This window comes from Oryzias latipes, chromosome 3, assembly GCF_053564925.1.
Source record: "Oryzias latipes strain Hd-rR chromosome 3, Olatipes_Hd-rR_3.1".
Taxonomy (NCBI): domain Eukaryota; kingdom Metazoa; phylum Chordata; class Actinopteri; order Beloniformes; family Adrianichthyidae; genus Oryzias; species Oryzias latipes.
Window position 1 is genome coordinate 1,913,858 of NC_136239.1, and position 16,907 is coordinate 1,930,764.

Here is a 16,907-nt window from a genome sequence, read left to right on the forward strand (position 1 = left end):
ACACACGGGTTTGGGTACTTTGGTTTCCTTGTCGTGCAAATGTGTCTTCCTCTTTTTTCTCTCTGACACGACCCTTCTGTGACACATACGGCCACCAGAGAGCGCACTTGCCAGGAAATCAAACACACAGCTTTTCTTTTCTTTTCTTTTCTCTTCTTTTCTTTTTCTTTTTTTTTTTTTTTTTCTCTGACATGACCGTCCGGGCTTCTTCCAAACTCTTGAGCGAGCTTCAGAGCAGTCAGCACCGAGGTGCAAATGCACAAGCCTGCACCCTCTAGAAACGCTGCAGTCTGGGTGACGAGGCCGCGCAGGTGTGTGTGTGCGCATCCAAGGCCTCTTTGACGCACCTGCTGGGGTGAAAGGTCACCGTTTTGGCTGCAGGTGGGTGTGTCCGCTCAGCAGGTGCACCAATCAGCGCCACAGAGTGAGTGGGTGAAGGGGGTGCTGGGAGCAGGCTGGAGTGTGGCGCACGCAGCGCTTAAAGGGCTCTGCTCCACACAACCCTTCGCTTACGGCCATACCACCCTGAACACGCCCGATCTCGTCCGATCTCGGAAGCTAAGCAGGGTCGGGCCTGGTTAGTACTTGGATGGGAGACCGCCTGGGAATACCAGGTGCTGTAAGTTTTCCCGCTTTTGCTGGCATCCACCAAAGAGAAGGAAAATCACTCTCACACACACACACGGGTTTGGGTACTTTGGTTTCCTTGTCGTGCAAATGTGTCTTCCTCTTTTTTCTCTCTGACACGACCCTTCTGTGACACATACGGCCACCAGAGAGCGCACTTGCCAGGAAATCCAACACACAGCTTTGGGTTTCTTTTCTTTTCTTTTCTTTTCTTTTCTTTTCTTTTCTTTTCTTTTCTTTTCTTTTCTTTTCTTTTCTTTTCTTTTTCTTTTTTTTTTTTTTCTCTGACATGACCGTCCGGGCTTCTTCCAAACTCTTGAGCGAGCTTCAGAGCAGTAAGCACCGAGGTGCAATGCACAAGCCTGCACCCTCTAGAAACGCTGCAGTCTGGGTGACGAGGCCGCGCAGGTGTGTGTGTGCGCATCCAAGGCCTCTTTGACGCACCTGCCGTGGTGAAAGGTCACCGTTTTGGCTGCAGGTGGGTGTGTCCGCTCAGCAGGTGCACCAATCAGCGCCACAGAGTGAGTGGGTGAAGGGGGTGCTGGGAGCAGGCTGGAGTGTGGCGCACGCAGCGCTTAAAGGGCTCTGCTCCACACAACCCTTCGCTTACGGCCATACCACCCTGAACACGCCCGATCTCGTCCGATCTCGGAAGCTAAGCAGGGTCGGGCCTGGTTAGTACTTGGATGGGAGACCGCCTGGGAATACCAGGTGCTGTAAGTTTTCCCGCTTTTGCTGGCATCCACCAAAGAGAAGGAAAATCACTCTCACACACACACACGGGTTTGGGTACTTTGGTTTCCTTGTCGTGCAAATGTGTCTTCCTCTTTTTTCTCTCTGACACGACCCTTCTGTGACACATACGGCCACCAGAGAGCGCACTTGCCAGGAAATCCAACACACAGCTTTGGGTTTCTTTTCTTTTCTTTTCTTTTCTTTTCTTTTCTTTTCTTTTCTTTTCTTTTCTTTTCTTTTCTTTTCTTTTTCTTTTTTTTTTTTTTCTCTGACATGACCGTCCGGGCTTCTTCCAAACTCTTGAGCGAGCTTCAGAGCAGTAAGCACCGAGGTGCAATGCACAAGCCTGCACCCTCTAGAAACGCTGCAGTCTGGGTGACGAGGCCGCGCAGGTGTGTGTGTGCGCATCCAAGGCCTCTTTGACGCACCTGCCGTGGTGAAAGGTCACCGTTTTGGCTGCAGGTGGGTGTGTCCGCTCAGCAGGTGCACCAATCAGCGCCACAGAGTGAGTGGGTGAAGGGGGTGCTGGGAGCAGGCTGGAGTGTGGCGCACGCAGCGCTTAAAGGGCTCTGCTCCACACAACCCTTCGCTTACGGCCATACCACCCTGAACACGCCCGATCTCGTCCGATCTCGGAAGCTAAGCAGGGTCGGGCCTGGTTAGTACTTGGATGGGAGACCGCCTGGGAATACCAGGTGCTGTAAGTTTTCCCGCTTTTGCTGGCATCCACCAAAGAGAAGGAAAATCACTCTCACACACACACACGGGTTTGGGTACTTTGGTTTCCTTGTCGTGCAAATGTGTCTTCCTCTTTTTTCTCTCTGACACGACCCTTCTGTGACACATACGGCCACCAGAGAGCGCACTTGCCAGGAAATCCAACACACAGCTTTGGGTTTCTTTTCTTTTCTTTTCTTTTCTTTTCTTTTCTTTTCTTTTCTTTTCTTTTCTTTTCTTTTCTTTTCTTTTTCTTTTTTTTTTTTTTCTCTGACATGACCGTCCGGGCTTCTTCCAAACTCTTGAGCGAGCTTCAGAGCAGTAAGCACCGAGGTGCAATGCACAAGCCTGCACCCTCTAGAAACGCTGCAGTCTGGGTGACGAGGCCGCGCAGGTGTGTGTGTGCGCATCCAAGGCCTCTTTGACGCACCTGCCGTGGTGAAAGGTCACCGTTTTGGCTGCAGGTGGGTGTGTCCGCTCAGCAGGTGCACCAATCAGCGCCACAGAGTGAGTGGGTGAAGGGGGTGCTGGGAGCAGGCTGGAGTGTGGCGCACGCAGCGCTTAAAGGGCTCTGCTCCACACAACCCTTCGCTTACGGCCATACCACCCTGAACACGCCCGATCTCGTCCGATCTCGGAAGCTAAGCAGGGTCGGGCCTGGTTAGTACTTGGATGGGAGACCGCCTGGGAATACCAGGTGCTGTAAGTTTTCCCGCTTTTGCTGGCATCCACCAAAGAGAAGGAAAATCACTCTCACACACACACACGGGTTTGGGTACTTTGGTTTCCTTGTCGTGCAAATGTGTCTTCCTCTTTTTTCTCTCTGACACGACCCTTCTGTGACACATACGGCCACCAGAGAGCGCACTTGCCAGGAAATCAAACACACAGCTTTTCTTTTCTTTTCTTTTCTCTTCTTTTCTTTTTCTTTTTTTTTTTTTTTTTCTCTGACATGACCGTCCGGGCTTCTTCCAAACTCTTGAGCGAGCTTCAGAGCAGTCAGCACCGAGGTGCAAATGCACAAGCCTGCACCCTCTAGAAACGCTGCAGTCTGGGTGACGAGGCCGCGCAGGTGTGTGTGTGCGCATCCAAGGCCTCTTTGACGCACCTGCTGGGGTGAAAGGTCACCGTTTTGGCTGCAGGTGGGTGTGTCCGCTCAGCAGGTGCACCAATCAGCGCCACAGAGTGAGTGGGTGAAGGGGGTGCTGGGAGCAGGCTGGAGTGTGGCGCACGCAGCGCTTAAAGGGCTCTGCTCCACACAACCCTTCGCTTACGGCCATACCACCCTGAACACGCCCGATCTCGTCCGATCTCGGAAGCTAAGCAGGGTCGGGCCTGGTTAGTACTTGGATGGGAGACCGCCTGGGAATACCAGGTGCTGTAAGTTTTCCCGCTTTTGCTGGCATCCACCAAAGAGAAGGAAAATCACTCTCACACACACACACGGGTTTGGGTACTTTGGTTTCCTTGTCGTGCAAATGTGTCTTCCTCTTTTTTCTCTCTGACACGACCCTTCTGTGACACATACGGCCACCAGAGAGCGCACTTGCCAGGAAATCCAACACACAGCTTTGGGTTTCTTTTCTTTTCTTTTCTTTTCTTTTCTTTTCTTTTCTTTTCTTTTCTTTTTCTTTTTTTTTTTTTTCTCTGACATGACCGTCCGGGCTTCTTCCAAACTCTTGAGCGAGCTTCAGAGCAGTCAGCACCGAGGTGCAAATGCACAAGCCTGCACCCTCTAGAAACGCTGCAGTCTGGGTGACGAGGCCGCGCAGGTGTGTGTGTGCGCATCCAAGGCCTCTTTGACGCACCTGCTGGGGTGAAAGGTCACCGTTTTGGCTGCAGGTGGGTGTGTCCGCTCAGCAGGTGCACCAATCAGCGCCACAGAGTGAGTGGGTGAAGGGGGTGCTGGGAGCAGGCTGGAGTGTGGCGCACGCAGCGCTTAAAGGGCTCTGCTCCACACAACCCTTCGCTTACGGCCATACCACCCTGAACACGCCCGATCTCGTCCGATCTCGGAAGCTAAGCAGGGTCGGGCCTGGTTAGTACTTGGATGGGAGACCGCCTGGGAATACCAGGTGCTGTAAGTTTTCCCGCTTTTGCTGGCATCCACCAAAGAGAAGGAAAATCACTCTCACACACACACACGGGTTTGGGTACTTTGGTTTCCTTGTCGTGCAAATGTGTCTTCCTCTTTTTTCTCTCTGACACGACCCTTCTGTGACACATACGGCCACCAGAGAGCGCACTTGCCAGGAAATCCAACACACAGCTTTGGGTTTCTTTTCTTTTCTTTTCTTTTCTTTTCTTTTCTTTTCTTTTCTTTTCTTTTCTTTTCTTTTCTTTTCTTTTTCTTTTTTTTTTTTTTCTCTGACATGACCGTCCGGGCTTCTTCCAAACTCTTGAGCGAGCTTCAGAGCAGTAAGCACCGAGGTGCAATGCACAAGCCTGCACCCTCTAGAAACGCTGCAGTCTGGGTGACGAGGCCGCGCAGGTGTGTGTGTGCGCATCCAAGGCCTCTTTGACGCACCTGCCGTGGTGAAAGGTCACCGTTTTGGCTGCAGGTGGGTGTGTCCGCTCAGCAGGTGCACCAATCAGCGCCACAGAGTGAGTGGGTGAAGGGGGTGCTGGGAGCAGGCTGGAGTGTGGCGCACGCAGCGCTTAAAGGGCTCTGCTCCACACAACCCTTCGCTTACGGCCATACCACCCTGAACACGCCCGATCTCGTCCGATCTCGGAAGCTAAGCAGGGTCGGGCCTGGTTAGTACTTGGATGGGAGACCGCCTGGGAATACCAGGTGCTGTAAGTTTTCCCGCTTTTGCTGGCATCCACCAAAGAGAAGGAAAATCACTCTCACACACACACACGGGTTTGGGTACTTTGGTTTCCTTGTCGTGCAAATGTGTCTTCCTCTTTTTTCTCTCTGACACGACCCTTCTGTGACACATACGGCCACCAGAGAGCGCACTTGCCAGGAAATCAAACACACAGCTTTTCTTTTCTTTTCTTTTCTCTTCTTTTCTTTTTCTTTTTTTTTTTTTTTTTCTCTGACATGACCGTCCGGGCTTCTTCCAAACTCTTGAGCGAGCTTCAGAGCAGTCAGCACCGAGGTGCAAATGCACAAGCCTGCACCCTCTAGAAACGCTGCAGTCTGGGTGACGAGGCCGCGCAGGTGTGTGTGTGCGCATCCAAGGCCTCTTTGACGCACCTGCTGGGGTGAAAGGTCACCGTTTTGGCTGCAGGTGGGTGTGTCCGCTCAGCAGGTGCACCAATCAGCGCCACAGAGTGAGTGGGTGAAGGGGGTGCTGGGAGCAGGCTGGAGTGTGGCGCACGCAGCGCTTAAAGGGCTCTGCTCCACACAACCCTTCGCTTACGGCCATACCACCCTGAACACGCCCGATCTCGTCCGATCTCGGAAGCTAAGCAGGGTCGGGCCTGGTTAGTACTTGGATGGGAGACCGCCTGGGAATACCAGGTGCTGTAAGTTTTCCCGCTTTTGCTGGCATCCACCAAAGAGAAGGAAAATCACTCTCACACACACACACGGGTTTGGGTACTTTGGTTTCCTTGTCGTGCAAATGTGTCTTCCTCTTTTTTCTCTCTGACACGACCCTTCTGTGACACATACGGCCACCAGAGAGCGCACTTGCCAGGAAATCCAACACACAGCTTTGGGTTTCTTTTCTTTTCTTTTCTTTTCTTTTCTTTTCTTTTCTTTTCTTTTCTTTTCTTTTTCTTTTTTTTTTTTTTCTCTGACATGACCGTCCGGGCTTCTTCCAAACTCTTGAGCGAGCTTCAGAGCAGTAAGCACCGAGGTGCAATGCACAAGCCTGCACCCTCTAGAAACGCTGCAGTCTGGGTGACGAGGCCGCGCAGGTGTGTGTGTGCGCATCCAAGGCCTCTTTGACGCACCTGCCGTGGTGAAAGGTCACCGTTTTGGCTGCAGGTGGGTGTGTCCGCTCAGCAGGTGCACCAATCAGCGCCACAGAGTGAGTGGGTGAAGGGGGTGCTGGGAGCAGGCTGGAGTGTGGCGCACGCAGCGCTTAAAGGGCTCTGCTCCACACAACCCTTCGCTTACGGCCATACCACCCTGAACACGCCCGATCTCGTCCGATCTCGGAAGCTAAGCAGGGTCGGGCCTGGTTAGTACTTGGATGGGAGACCGCCTGGGAATACCAGGTGCTGTAAGTTTTCCCGCTTTTGCTGGCATCCACCAAAGAGAAGGAAAATCACTCTCACACACACACACGGGTTTGGGTACTTTGGTTTCCTTGTCGTGCAAATGTGTCTTCCTCTTTTTTCTCTCTGACACGACCCTTCTGTGACACATACGGCCACCAGAGAGCGCACTTGCCAGGAAATCAAACACACAGCTTTTCTTTTCTTTTCTTTTCTCTTCTTTTCTTTTTCTTTTTTTTTTTTTTTTTCTCTGACATGACCGTCCGGGCTTCTTCCAAACTCTTGAGCGAGCTTCAGAGCAGTCAGCACCGAGGTGCAAATGCACAAGCCTGCACCCTCTAGAAACGCTGCAGTCTGGGTGACGAGGCCGCGCAGGTGTGTGTGTGCGCATCCAAGGCCTCTTTGACGCACCTGCTGGGGTGAAAGGTCACCGTTTTGGCTGCAGGTGGGTGTGTCCGCTCAGCAGGTGCACCAATCAGCGCCACAGAGTGAGTGGGTGAAGGGGGTGCTGGGAGCAGGCTGGAGTGTGGCGCACGCAGCGCTTAAAGGGCTCTGCTCCACACAACCCTTCGCTTACGGCCATACCACCCTGAACACGCCCGATCTCGTCCGATCTCGGAAGCTAAGCAGGGTCGGGCCTGGTTAGTACTTGGATGGGAGACCGCCTGGGAATACCAGGTGCTGTAAGTTTTCCCGCTTTTGCTGGCATCCACCAAAGAGAAGGAAAATCACTCTCACACACACACACGGGTTTGGGTACTTTGGTTTCCTTGTCGTGCAAATGTGTCTTCCTCTTTTTTCTCTCTGACACGACCCTTCTGTGACACATACGGCCACCAGAGAGCGCACTTGCCAGGAAATCCAACACACAGCTTTGGGTTTCTTTTCTTTTCTTTTCTTTTCTTTTCTTTTCTTTTCTTTTCTTTTCTTTTCTTTTTCTTTTTTTTTTTTTTCTCTGACATGACCGTCCGGGCTTCTTCCAAACTCTTGAGCGAGCTTCAGAGCAGTAAGCACCGAGGTGCAATGCACAAGCCTGCACCCTCTAGAAACGCTGCAGTCTGGGTGACGAGGCCGCGCAGGTGTGTGTGTGCGCATCCAAGGCCTCTTTGACGCACCTGCCGTGGTGAAAGGTCACCGTTTTGGCTGCAGGTGGGTGTGTCCGCTCAGCAGGTGCACCAATCAGCGCCACAGAGTGAGTGGGTGAAGGGGGTGCTGGGAGCAGGCTGGAGTGTGGCGCACGCAGCGCTTAAAGGGCTCTGCTCCACACAACCCTTCGCTTACGGCCATACCACCCTGAACACGCCCGATCTCGTCCGATCTCGGAAGCTAAGCAGGGTCGGGCCTGGTTAGTACTTGGATGGGAGACCGCCTGGGAATACCAGGTGCTGTAAGTTTTCCCGCTTTTGCTGGCATCCACCAAAGAGAAGGAAAATCACTCTCACACACACACACGGGTTTGGGTACTTTGGTTTCCTTGTCGTGCAAATGTGTCTTCCTCTTTTTTCTCTCTGACACGACCCTTCTGTGACACATACGGCCACCAGAGAGCGCACTTGCCAGGAAATCAAACACACAGCTTTTCTTTTCTTTTCTTTTCTCTTCTTTTCTTTTTCTTTTTTTTTTTTTTTTTCTCTGACATGACCGTCCGGGCTTCTTCCAAACTCTTGAGCGAGCTTCAGAGCAGTCAGCACCGAGGTGCAAATGCACAAGCCTGCACCCTCTAGAAACGCTGCAGTCTGGGTGACGAGGCCGCGCAGGTGTGTGTGTGCGCATCCAAGGCCTCTTTGACGCACCTGCTGGGGTGAAAGGTCACCGTTTTGGCTGCAGGTGGGTGTGTCCGCTCAGCAGGTGCACCAATCAGCGCCACAGAGTGAGTGGGTGAAGGGGGTGCTGGGAGCAGGCTGGAGTGTGGCGCACGCAGCGCTTAAAGGGCTCTGCTCCACACAACCCTTCGCTTACGGCCATACCACCCTGAACACGCCCGATCTCGTCCGATCTCGGAAGCTAAGCAGGGTCGGGCCTGGTTAGTACTTGGATGGGAGACCGCCTGGGAATACCAGGTGCTGTAAGTTTTCCCGCTTTTGCTGGCATCCACCAAAGAGAAGGAAAATCACTCTCACACACACACACGGGTTTGGGTACTTTGGTTTCCTTGTCGTGCAAATGTGTCTTCCTCTTTTTTCTCTCTGACACGACCCTTCTGTGACACATACGGCCACCAGAGAGCGCACTTGCCAGGAAATCCAACACACAGCTTTGGGTTTCTTTTCTTTTCTTTTCTTTTCTTTTCTTTTCTTTTCTTTTCTTTTCTTTTCTTTTCTTTTCTTTTCTTTTTCTTTTTTTTTTTTTTCTCTGACATGACCGTCCGGGCTTCTTCCAAACTCTTGAGCGAGCTTCAGAGCAGTAAGCACCGAGGTGCAATGCACAAGCCTGCACCCTCTAGAAACGCTGCAGTCTGGGTGACGAGGCCGCGCAGGTGTGTGTGTGCGCATCCAAGGCCTCTTTGACGCACCTGCCGTGGTGAAAGGTCACCGTTTTGGCTGCAGGTGGGTGTGTCCGCTCAGCAGGTGCACCAATCAGCGCCACAGAGTGAGTGGGTGAAGGGGGTGCTGGGAGCAGGCTGGAGTGTGGCGCACGCAGCGCTTAAAGGGCTCTGCTCCACACAACCCTTCGCTTACGGCCATACCACCCTGAACACGCCCGATCTCGTCCGATCTCGGAAGCTAAGCAGGGTCGGGCCTGGTTAGTACTTGGATGGGAGACCGCCTGGGAATACCAGGTGCTGTAAGTTTTCCCGCTTTTGCTGGCATCCACCAAAGAGAAGGAAAATCACTCTCACACACACACACGGGTTTGGGTACTTTGGTTTCCTTGTCGTGCAAATGTGTCTTCCTCTTTTTTCTCTCTGACACGACCCTTCTGTGACACATACGGCCACCAGAGAGCGCACTTGCCAGGAAATCCAACACACAGCTTTGGGTTTCTTTTCTTTTCTTTTCTTTTCTTTTCTTTTCTTTTCTTTTCTTTTCTTTTCTTTTCTTTTCTTTTCTTTTTCTTTTTTTTTTTTTTCTCTGACATGACCGTCCGGGCTTCTTCCAAACTCTTGAGCGAGCTTCAGAGCAGTAAGCACCGAGGTGCAATGCACAAGCCTGCACCCTCTAGAAACGCTGCAGTCTGGGTGACGAGGCCGCGCAGGTGTGTGTGTGCGCATCCAAGGCCTCTTTGACGCACCTGCCGTGGTGAAAGGTCACCGTTTTGGCTGCAGGTGGGTGTGTCCGCTCAGCAGGTGCACCAATCAGCGCCACAGAGTGAGTGGGTGAAGGGGGTGCTGGGAGCAGGCTGGAGTGTGGCGCACGCAGCGCTTAAAGGGCTCTGCTCCACACAACCCTTCGCTTACGGCCATACCACCCTGAACACGCCCGATCTCGTCCGATCTCGGAAGCTAAGCAGGGTCGGGCCTGGTTAGTACTTGGATGGGAGACCGCCTGGGAATACCAGGTGCTGTAAGTTTTCCCGCTTTTGCTGGCATCCACCAAAGAGAAGGAAAATCACTCTCACACACACACACGGGTTTGGGTACTTTGGTTTCCTTGTCGTGCAAATGTGTCTTCCTCTTTTTTCTCTCTGACACGACCCTTCTGTGACACATACGGCCACCAGAGAGCGCACTTGCCAGGAAATCCAACACACAGCTTTGGGTTTCTTTTCTTTTCTTTTCTTTTCTTTTCTTTTCTTTTCTTTTCTTTTCTTTTCTTTTCTTTTCTTTTCTTTTTCTTTTTTTTTTTTTTCTCTGACATGACCGTCCGGGCTTCTTCCAAACTCTTGAGCGAGCTTCAGAGCAGTAAGCACCGAGGTGCAATGCACAAGCCTGCACCCTCTAGAAACGCTGCAGTCTGGGTGACGAGGCCGCGCAGGTGTGTGTGTGCGCATCCAAGGCCTCTTTGACGCACCTGCCGTGGTGAAAGGTCACCGTTTTGGCTGCAGGTGGGTGTGTCCGCTCAGCAGGTGCACCAATCAGCGCCACAGAGTGAGTGGGTGAAGGGGGTGCTGGGAGCAGGCTGGAGTGTGGCGCACGCAGCGCTTAAAGGGCTCTGCTCCACACAACCCTTCGCTTACGGCCATACCACCCTGAACACGCCCGATCTCGTCCGATCTCGGAAGCTAAGCAGGGTCGGGCCTGGTTAGTACTTGGATGGGAGACCGCCTGGGAATACCAGGTGCTGTAAGTTTTCCCGCTTTTGCTGGCATCCACCAAAGAGAAGGAAAATCACTCTCACACACACACACGGGTTTGGGTACTTTGGTTTCCTTGTCGTGCAAATGTGTCTTCCTCTTTTTTCTCTCTGACACGACCCTTCTGTGACACATACGGCCACCAGAGAGCGCACTTGCCAGGAAATCAAACACACAGCTTTTCTTTTCTTTTCTTTTCTCTTCTTTTCTTTTTCTTTTTTTTTTTTTTTTTCTCTGACATGACCGTCCGGGCTTCTTCCAAACTCTTGAGCGAGCTTCAGAGCAGTCAGCACCGAGGTGCAAATGCACAAGCCTGCACCCTCTAGAAACGCTGCAGTCTGGGTGACGAGGCCGCGCAGGTGTGTGTGTGCGCATCCAAGGCCTCTTTGACGCACCTGCTGGGGTGAAAGGTCACCGTTTTGGCTGCAGGTGGGTGTGTCCGCTCAGCAGGTGCACCAATCAGCGCCACAGAGTGAGTGGGTGAAGGGGGTGCTGGGAGCAGGCTGGAGTGTGGCGCACGCAGCGCTTAAAGGGCTCTGCTCCACACAACCCTTCGCTTACGGCCATACCACCCTGAACACGCCCGATCTCGTCCGATCTCGGAAGCTAAGCAGGGTCGGGCCTGGTTAGTACTTGGATGGGAGACCGCCTGGGAATACCAGGTGCTGTAAGTTTTCCCGCTTTTGCTGGCATCCACCAAAGAGAAGGAAAATCACTCTCACACACACACACGGGTTTGGGTACTTTGGTTTCCTTGTCGTGCAAATGTGTCTTCCTCTTTTTTCTCTCTGACACGACCCTTCTGTGACACATACGGCCACCAGAGAGCGCACTTGCCAGGAAATCCAACACACAGCTTTGGGTTTCTTTTCTTTTCTTTTCTTTTCTTTTCTTTTCTTTTCTTTTCTTTTCTTTTCTTTTCTTTTCTTTTCTTTTTCTTTTTTTTTTTTTTCTCTGACATGACCGTCCGGGCTTCTTCCAAACTCTTGAGCGAGCTTCAGAGCAGTCAGCACCGAGGTGCAAATGCACAAGCCTGCACCCTCTAGAAACGCTGCAGTCTGGGTGACGAGGCCGCGCAGGTGTGTGTGTGCGCATCCAAGGCCTCTTTGACGCACCTGCTGGGGTGAAAGGTCACCGTTTTGGCTGCAGGTGGGTGTGTCCGCTCAGCAGGTGCACCAATCAGCGCCACAGAGTGAGTGGGTGAAGGGGGTGCTGGGAGCAGGCTGGAGTGTGGCGCACGCAGCGCTTAAAGGGCTCTGCTCCACACAACCCTTCGCTTACGGCCATACCACCCTGAACACGCCCGATCTCGTCCGATCTCGGAAGCTAAGCAGGGTCGGGCCTGGTTAGTACTTGGATGGGAGACCGCCTGGGAATACCAGGTGCTGTAAGTTTTCCCGCTTTTGCTGGCATCCACCAAAGAGAAGGAAAATCACTCTCACACACACACACGGGTTTGGGTACTTTGGTTTCCTTGTCGTGCAAATGTGTCTTCCTCTTTTTTCTCTCTGACACGACCCTTCTGTGACACATACGGCCACCAGAGAGCGCACTTGCCAGGAAATCCAACACACAGCTTTGGGTTTCTTTTCTTTTCTTTTCTTTTCTTTTCTTTTCTTTTCTTTTCTTTTCTTTTCTTTTCTTTTCTTTTCTTTTTCTTTTTTTTTTTTTTCTCTGACATGACCGTCCGGGCTTCTTCCAAACTCTTGAGCGAGCTTCAGAGCAGTAAGCACCGAGGTGCAATGCACAAGCCTGCACCCTCTAGAAACGCTGCAGTCTGGGTGACGAGGCCGCGCAGGTGTGTGTGTGCGCATCCAAGGCCTCTTTGACGCACCTGCCGTGGTGAAAGGTCACCGTTTTGGCTGCAGGTGGGTGTGTCCGCTCAGCAGGTGCACCAATCAGCGCCACAGAGTGAGTGGGTGAAGGGGGTGCTGGGAGCAGGCTGGAGTGTGGCGCACGCAGCGCTTAAAGGGCTCTGCTCCACACAACCCTTCGCTTACGGCCATACCACCCTGAACACGCCCGATCTCGTCCGATCTCGGAAGCTAAGCAGGGTCGGGCCTGGTTAGTACTTGGATGGGAGACCGCCTGGGAATACCAGGTGCTGTAAGTTTTCCCGCTTTTGCTGGCATCCACCAAAGAGAAGGAAAATCACTCTCACACACACACACGGGTTTGGGTACTTTGGTTTCCTTGTCGTGCAAATGTGTCTTCCTCTTTTTTCTCTCTGACACGACCCTTCTGTGACACATACGGCCACCAGAGAGCGCACTTGCCAGGAAATCAAACACACAGCTTTTCTTTTCTTTTCTTTTCTCTTCTTTTCTTTTTCTTTTTTTTTTTTTTTTTCTCTGACATGACCGTCCGGGCTTCTTCCAAACTCTTGAGCGAGCTTCAGAGCAGTCAGCACCGAGGTGCAAATGCACAAGCCTGCACCCTCTAGAAACGCTGCAGTCTGGGTGACGAGGCCGCGCAGGTGTGTGTGTGCGCATCCAAGGCCTCTTTGACGCACCTGCTGGGGTGAAAGGTCACCGTTTTGGCTGCAGGTGGGTGTGTCCGCTCAGCAGGTGCACCAATCAGCGCCACAGAGTGAGTGGGTGAAGGGGGTGCTGGGAGCAGGCTGGAGTGTGGCGCACGCAGCGCTTAAAGGGCTCTGCTCCACACAACCCTTCGCTTACGGCCATACCACCCTGAACACGCCCGATCTCGTCCGATCTCGGAAGCTAAGCAGGGTCGGGCCTGGTTAGTACTTGGATGGGAGACCGCCTGGGAATACCAGGTGCTGTAAGTTTTCCCGCTTTTGCTGGCATCCACCAAAGAGAAGGAAAATCACTCTCACACACACACACGGGTTTGGGTACTTTGGTTTCCTTGTCGTGCAAATGTGTCTTCCTCTTTTTTCTCTCTGACACGACCCTTCTGTGACACATACGGCCACCAGAGAGCGCACTTGCCAGGAAATCCAACACACAGCTTTGGGTTTCTTTTCTTTTCTTTTCTTTTCTTTTCTTTTCTTTTCTTTTCTTTTCTTTTCTTTTTCTTTTTTTTTTTTTTCTCTGACATGACCGTCCGGGCTTCTTCCAAACTCTTGAGCGAGCTTCAGAGCAGTAAGCACCGAGGTGCAATGCACAAGCCTGCACCCTCTAGAAACGCTGCAGTCTGGGTGACGAGGCCGCGCAGGTGTGTGTGTGCGCATCCAAGGCCTCTTTGACGCACCTGCCGTGGTGAAAGGTCACCGTTTTGGCTGCAGGTGGGTGTGTCCGCTCAGCAGGTGCACCAATCAGCGCCACAGAGTGAGTGGGTGAAGGGGGTGCTGGGAGCAGGCTGGAGTGTGGCGCACGCAGCGCTTAAAGGGCTCTGCTCCACACAACCCTTCGCTTACGGCCATACCACCCTGAACACGCCCGATCTCGTCCGATCTCGGAAGCTAAGCAGGGTCGGGCCTGGTTAGTACTTGGATGGGAGACCGCCTGGGAATACCAGGTGCTGTAAGTTTTCCCGCTTTTGCTGGCATCCACCAAAGAGAAGGAAAATCACTCTCACACACACACACGGGTTTGGGTACTTTGGTTTCCTTGTCGTGCAAATGTGTCTTCCTCTTTTTTCTCTCTGACACGACCCTTCTGTGACACATACGGCCACCAGAGAGCGCACTTGCCAGGAAATCAAACACACAGCTTTTCTTTTCTTTTCTTTTCTCTTCTTTTCTTTTTCTTTTTTTTTTTTTTTTTCTCTGACATGACCGTCCGGGCTTCTTCCAAACTCTTGAGCGAGCTTCAGAGCAGTCAGCACCGAGGTGCAAATGCACAAGCCTGCACCCTCTAGAAACGCTGCAGTCTGGGTGACGAGGCCGCGCAGGTGTGTGTGTGCGCATCCAAGGCCTCTTTGACGCACCTGCTGGGGTGAAAGGTCACCGTTTTGGCTGCAGGTGGGTGTGTCCGCTCAGCAGGTGCACCAATCAGCGCCACAGAGTGAGTGGGTGAAGGGGGTGCTGGGAGCAGGCTGGAGTGTGGCGCACGCAGCGCTTAAAGGGCTCTGCTCCACACAACCCTTCGCTTACGGCCATACCACCCTGAACACGCCCGATCTCGTCCGATCTCGGAAGCTAAGCAGGGTCGGGCCTGGTTAGTACTTGGATGGGAGACCGCCTGGGAATACCAGGTGCTGTAAGTTTTCCCGCTTTTGCTGGCATCCACCAAAGAGAAGGAAAATCACTCTCACACACACACACGGGTTTGGGTACTTTGGTTTCCTTGTCGTGCAAATGTGTCTTCCTCTTTTTTCTCTCTGACACGACCCTTCTGTGACACATACGGCCACCAGAGAGCGCACTTGCCAGGAAATCAAACACACAGCTTTTCTTTTCTTTTCTTTTCTCTTCTTTTCTTTTTCTTTTTTTTTTTTTTTTTCTCTGACATGACCGTCCGGGCTTCTTCCAAACTCTTGAGCGAGCTTCAGAGCAGTCAGCACCGAGGTGCAAATGCACAAGCCTGCACCCTCTAGAAACGCTGCAGTCTGGGTGACGAGGCCGCGCAGGTGTGTGTGTGCGCATCCAAGGCCTCTTTGACGCACCTGCTGGGGTGAAAGGTCACCGTTTTGGCTGCAGGTGGGTGTGTCCGCTCAGCAGGTGCACCAATCAGCGCCACAGAGTGAGTGGGTGAAGGGGGTGCTGGGAGCAGGCTGGAGTGTGGCGCACGCAGCGCTTAAAGGGCTCTGCTCCACACAACCCTTCGCTTACGGCCATACCACCCTGAACACGCCCGATCTCGTCCGATCTCGGAAGCTAAGCAGGGTCGGGCCTGGTTAGTACTTGGATGGGAGACCGCCTGGGAATACCAGGTGCTGTAAGTTTTCCCGCTTTTGCTGGCATCCACCAAAGAGAAGGAAAATCACTCTCACACACACACACGGGTTTGGGTACTTTGGTTTCCTTGTCGTGCAAATGTGTCTTCCTCTTTTTTCTCTCTGACACGACCCTTCTGTGACACATACGGCCACCAGAGAGCGCACTTGCCAGGAAATCCAACACACAGCTTTGGGTTTCTTTTCTTTTCTTTTCTTTTCTTTTCTTTTCTTTTCTTTTCTTTTCTTTTCTTTTTCTTTTTTTTTTTTTTCTCTGACATGACCGTCCGGGCTTCTTCCAAACTCTTGAGCGAGCTTCAGAGCAGTAAGCACCGAGGTGCAATGCACAAGCCTGCACCCTCTAGAAACGCTGCAGTCTGGGTGACGAGGCCGCGCAGGTGTGTGTGTGCGCATCCAAGGCCTCTTTGACGCACCTGCCGTGGTGAAAGGTCACCGTTTTGGCTGCAGGTGGGTGTGTCCGCTCAGCAGGTGCACCAATCAGCGCCACAGAGTGAGTGGGTGAAGGGGGTGCTGGGAGCAGGCTGGAGTGTGGCGCACGCAGCGCTTAAAGGGCTCTGCTCCACACAACCCTTCGCTTACGGCCATACCACCCTGAACACGCCCGATCTCGTCCGATCTCGGAAGCTAAGCAGGGTCGGGCCTGGTTAGTACTTGGATGGGAGACCGCCTGGGAATACCAGGTGCTGTAAGTTTTCCCGCTTTTGCTGGCATCCACCAAAGAGAAGGAAAATCACTCTCACACACACACACGGGTTTGGGTACTTTGGTTTCCTTGTCGTGCAAATGTGTCTTCCTCTTTTTTCTCTCTGACACGACCCTTCTGTGACACATACGGCCACCAGAGAGCGCACTTGCCAGGAAATCAAACACACAGCTTTTCTTTTCTTTTCTTTTCTCTTCTTTTCTTTTTCTTTTTTTTTTTTTTTTTCTCTGACATGACCGTCCGGGCTTCTTCCAAACTCTTGAGCGAGCTTCAGAGCAGTCAGCACCGAGGTGCAAATGCACAAGCCTGCACCCTCTAGAAACGCTGCAGTCTGGGTGACGAGGCCGCGCAGGTGTGTGTGTGCGCATCCAAGGCCTCTTTGACGCACCTGCTGGGGTGAAAGGTCACCGTTTTGGCTGCAGGTGGGTGTGTCCGCTCAGCAGGTGCACCAATCAGCGCCACAGAGTGAGTGGGTGAAGGGGGTGCTGGGAGCAGGCTGGAGTGTGGCGCACGCAGCGCTTAAAGGGCTCTGCTCCACACAACCCTTCGCTTACGGCCATACCACCCTGAACACGCCCGATCTCGTCCGATCTCGGAAGCTAAGCAGGGTCGGGCCTGGTTAGTACTTGGATGGGAGACCGCCTGGGAATACCAGGTGCTGTAAGTTTTCCCGCTTTTGCTGGCATCCACCAAAGAGAAGGAAAATCACTCTCACACACACACACGGGTTTGGGTACTTTGGTTTCCTTGTCGTGCAAATGTGTCTTCCTCTTTTTTCTCTCTGACACGACCCTTCTGTGACACATACGGCCACCAGAGAGCGCACTTGCCAGGAAATCCAACACACAGCTTT

General features: G+C 52.7%; 1 protein-coding gene and 24 non-coding genes across 25 annotated transcripts in view; all 25 read left to right on the top strand.

Annotated features, from left to right (window-relative positions):
• Nucleotides 1-16,907, top strand: part of LOC144990914 (uncharacterized) — a 236,496-nt gene that overhangs the window by 94,565 nt on the left and 125,024 nt on the right. The window lies entirely within an intron of this gene.
• On the top strand, nucleotides 508-626 carry LOC144991334 (5S ribosomal RNA). The gene has a single exon (XR_013655317.1). It is a non-coding gene; the product is annotated as a 5S ribosomal RNA (ribosomal RNA).
• Nucleotides 1,232-1,350, top strand: LOC144991335 (5S ribosomal RNA). Its single transcript, XR_013655318.1, has one exon. It is a non-coding gene; the product is annotated as a 5S ribosomal RNA (ribosomal RNA).
• On the top strand, nucleotides 1,951-2,069 carry LOC144991337 (5S ribosomal RNA). Its single transcript, XR_013655320.1, has one exon. It is a non-coding gene; the product is annotated as a 5S ribosomal RNA (ribosomal RNA).
• On the top strand, nucleotides 2,670-2,788 carry LOC144991338 (5S ribosomal RNA). The gene has a single exon (XR_013655321.1). It is a non-coding gene; the product is annotated as a 5S ribosomal RNA (ribosomal RNA).
• Nucleotides 3,348-3,466, top strand: LOC144991339 (5S ribosomal RNA). Its single transcript, XR_013655322.1, has one exon. It is a non-coding gene; the product is annotated as a 5S ribosomal RNA (ribosomal RNA).
• Nucleotides 4,048-4,166, top strand: LOC144991340 (5S ribosomal RNA). Its single transcript, XR_013655323.1, has one exon. It is a non-coding gene; the product is annotated as a 5S ribosomal RNA (ribosomal RNA).
• Nucleotides 4,767-4,885, top strand: LOC144991341 (5S ribosomal RNA). The gene has a single exon (XR_013655324.1). It is a non-coding gene; the product is annotated as a 5S ribosomal RNA (ribosomal RNA).
• LOC144991342 (5S ribosomal RNA) lies at nucleotides 5,445-5,563 on the top strand. Its single transcript, XR_013655325.1, has one exon. It is a non-coding gene; the product is annotated as a 5S ribosomal RNA (ribosomal RNA).
• Nucleotides 6,149-6,267, top strand: LOC144991343 (5S ribosomal RNA). The gene has a single exon (XR_013655326.1). It is a non-coding gene; the product is annotated as a 5S ribosomal RNA (ribosomal RNA).
• LOC144991344 (5S ribosomal RNA) lies at nucleotides 6,827-6,945 on the top strand. Its single transcript, XR_013655327.1, has one exon. It is a non-coding gene; the product is annotated as a 5S ribosomal RNA (ribosomal RNA).
• On the top strand, nucleotides 7,531-7,649 carry LOC144991345 (5S ribosomal RNA). Its single transcript, XR_013655328.1, has one exon. It is a non-coding gene; the product is annotated as a 5S ribosomal RNA (ribosomal RNA).
• On the top strand, nucleotides 8,209-8,327 carry LOC144991346 (5S ribosomal RNA). The gene has a single exon (XR_013655329.1). It is a non-coding gene; the product is annotated as a 5S ribosomal RNA (ribosomal RNA).
• Nucleotides 8,928-9,046, top strand: LOC144991348 (5S ribosomal RNA). Its single transcript, XR_013655331.1, has one exon. It is a non-coding gene; the product is annotated as a 5S ribosomal RNA (ribosomal RNA).
• LOC144991349 (5S ribosomal RNA) lies at nucleotides 9,647-9,765 on the top strand. Its single transcript, XR_013655332.1, has one exon. It is a non-coding gene; the product is annotated as a 5S ribosomal RNA (ribosomal RNA).
• Nucleotides 10,366-10,484, top strand: LOC144991350 (5S ribosomal RNA). Its single transcript, XR_013655333.1, has one exon. It is a non-coding gene; the product is annotated as a 5S ribosomal RNA (ribosomal RNA).
• LOC144991351 (5S ribosomal RNA) lies at nucleotides 11,044-11,162 on the top strand. Its single transcript, XR_013655334.1, has one exon. It is a non-coding gene; the product is annotated as a 5S ribosomal RNA (ribosomal RNA).
• On the top strand, nucleotides 11,764-11,882 carry LOC144991352 (5S ribosomal RNA). The gene has a single exon (XR_013655335.1). It is a non-coding gene; the product is annotated as a 5S ribosomal RNA (ribosomal RNA).
• LOC144991353 (5S ribosomal RNA) lies at nucleotides 12,483-12,601 on the top strand. Its single transcript, XR_013655336.1, has one exon. It is a non-coding gene; the product is annotated as a 5S ribosomal RNA (ribosomal RNA).
• LOC144991354 (5S ribosomal RNA) lies at nucleotides 13,161-13,279 on the top strand. Its single transcript, XR_013655337.1, has one exon. It is a non-coding gene; the product is annotated as a 5S ribosomal RNA (ribosomal RNA).
• LOC144991355 (5S ribosomal RNA) lies at nucleotides 13,865-13,983 on the top strand. The gene has a single exon (XR_013655338.1). It is a non-coding gene; the product is annotated as a 5S ribosomal RNA (ribosomal RNA).
• On the top strand, nucleotides 14,543-14,661 carry LOC144991356 (5S ribosomal RNA). Its single transcript, XR_013655339.1, has one exon. It is a non-coding gene; the product is annotated as a 5S ribosomal RNA (ribosomal RNA).
• LOC144991357 (5S ribosomal RNA) lies at nucleotides 15,221-15,339 on the top strand. The gene has a single exon (XR_013655340.1). It is a non-coding gene; the product is annotated as a 5S ribosomal RNA (ribosomal RNA).
• On the top strand, nucleotides 15,925-16,043 carry LOC144991359 (5S ribosomal RNA). Its single transcript, XR_013655342.1, has one exon. It is a non-coding gene; the product is annotated as a 5S ribosomal RNA (ribosomal RNA).
• On the top strand, nucleotides 16,603-16,721 carry LOC144991360 (5S ribosomal RNA). Its single transcript, XR_013655343.1, has one exon. It is a non-coding gene; the product is annotated as a 5S ribosomal RNA (ribosomal RNA).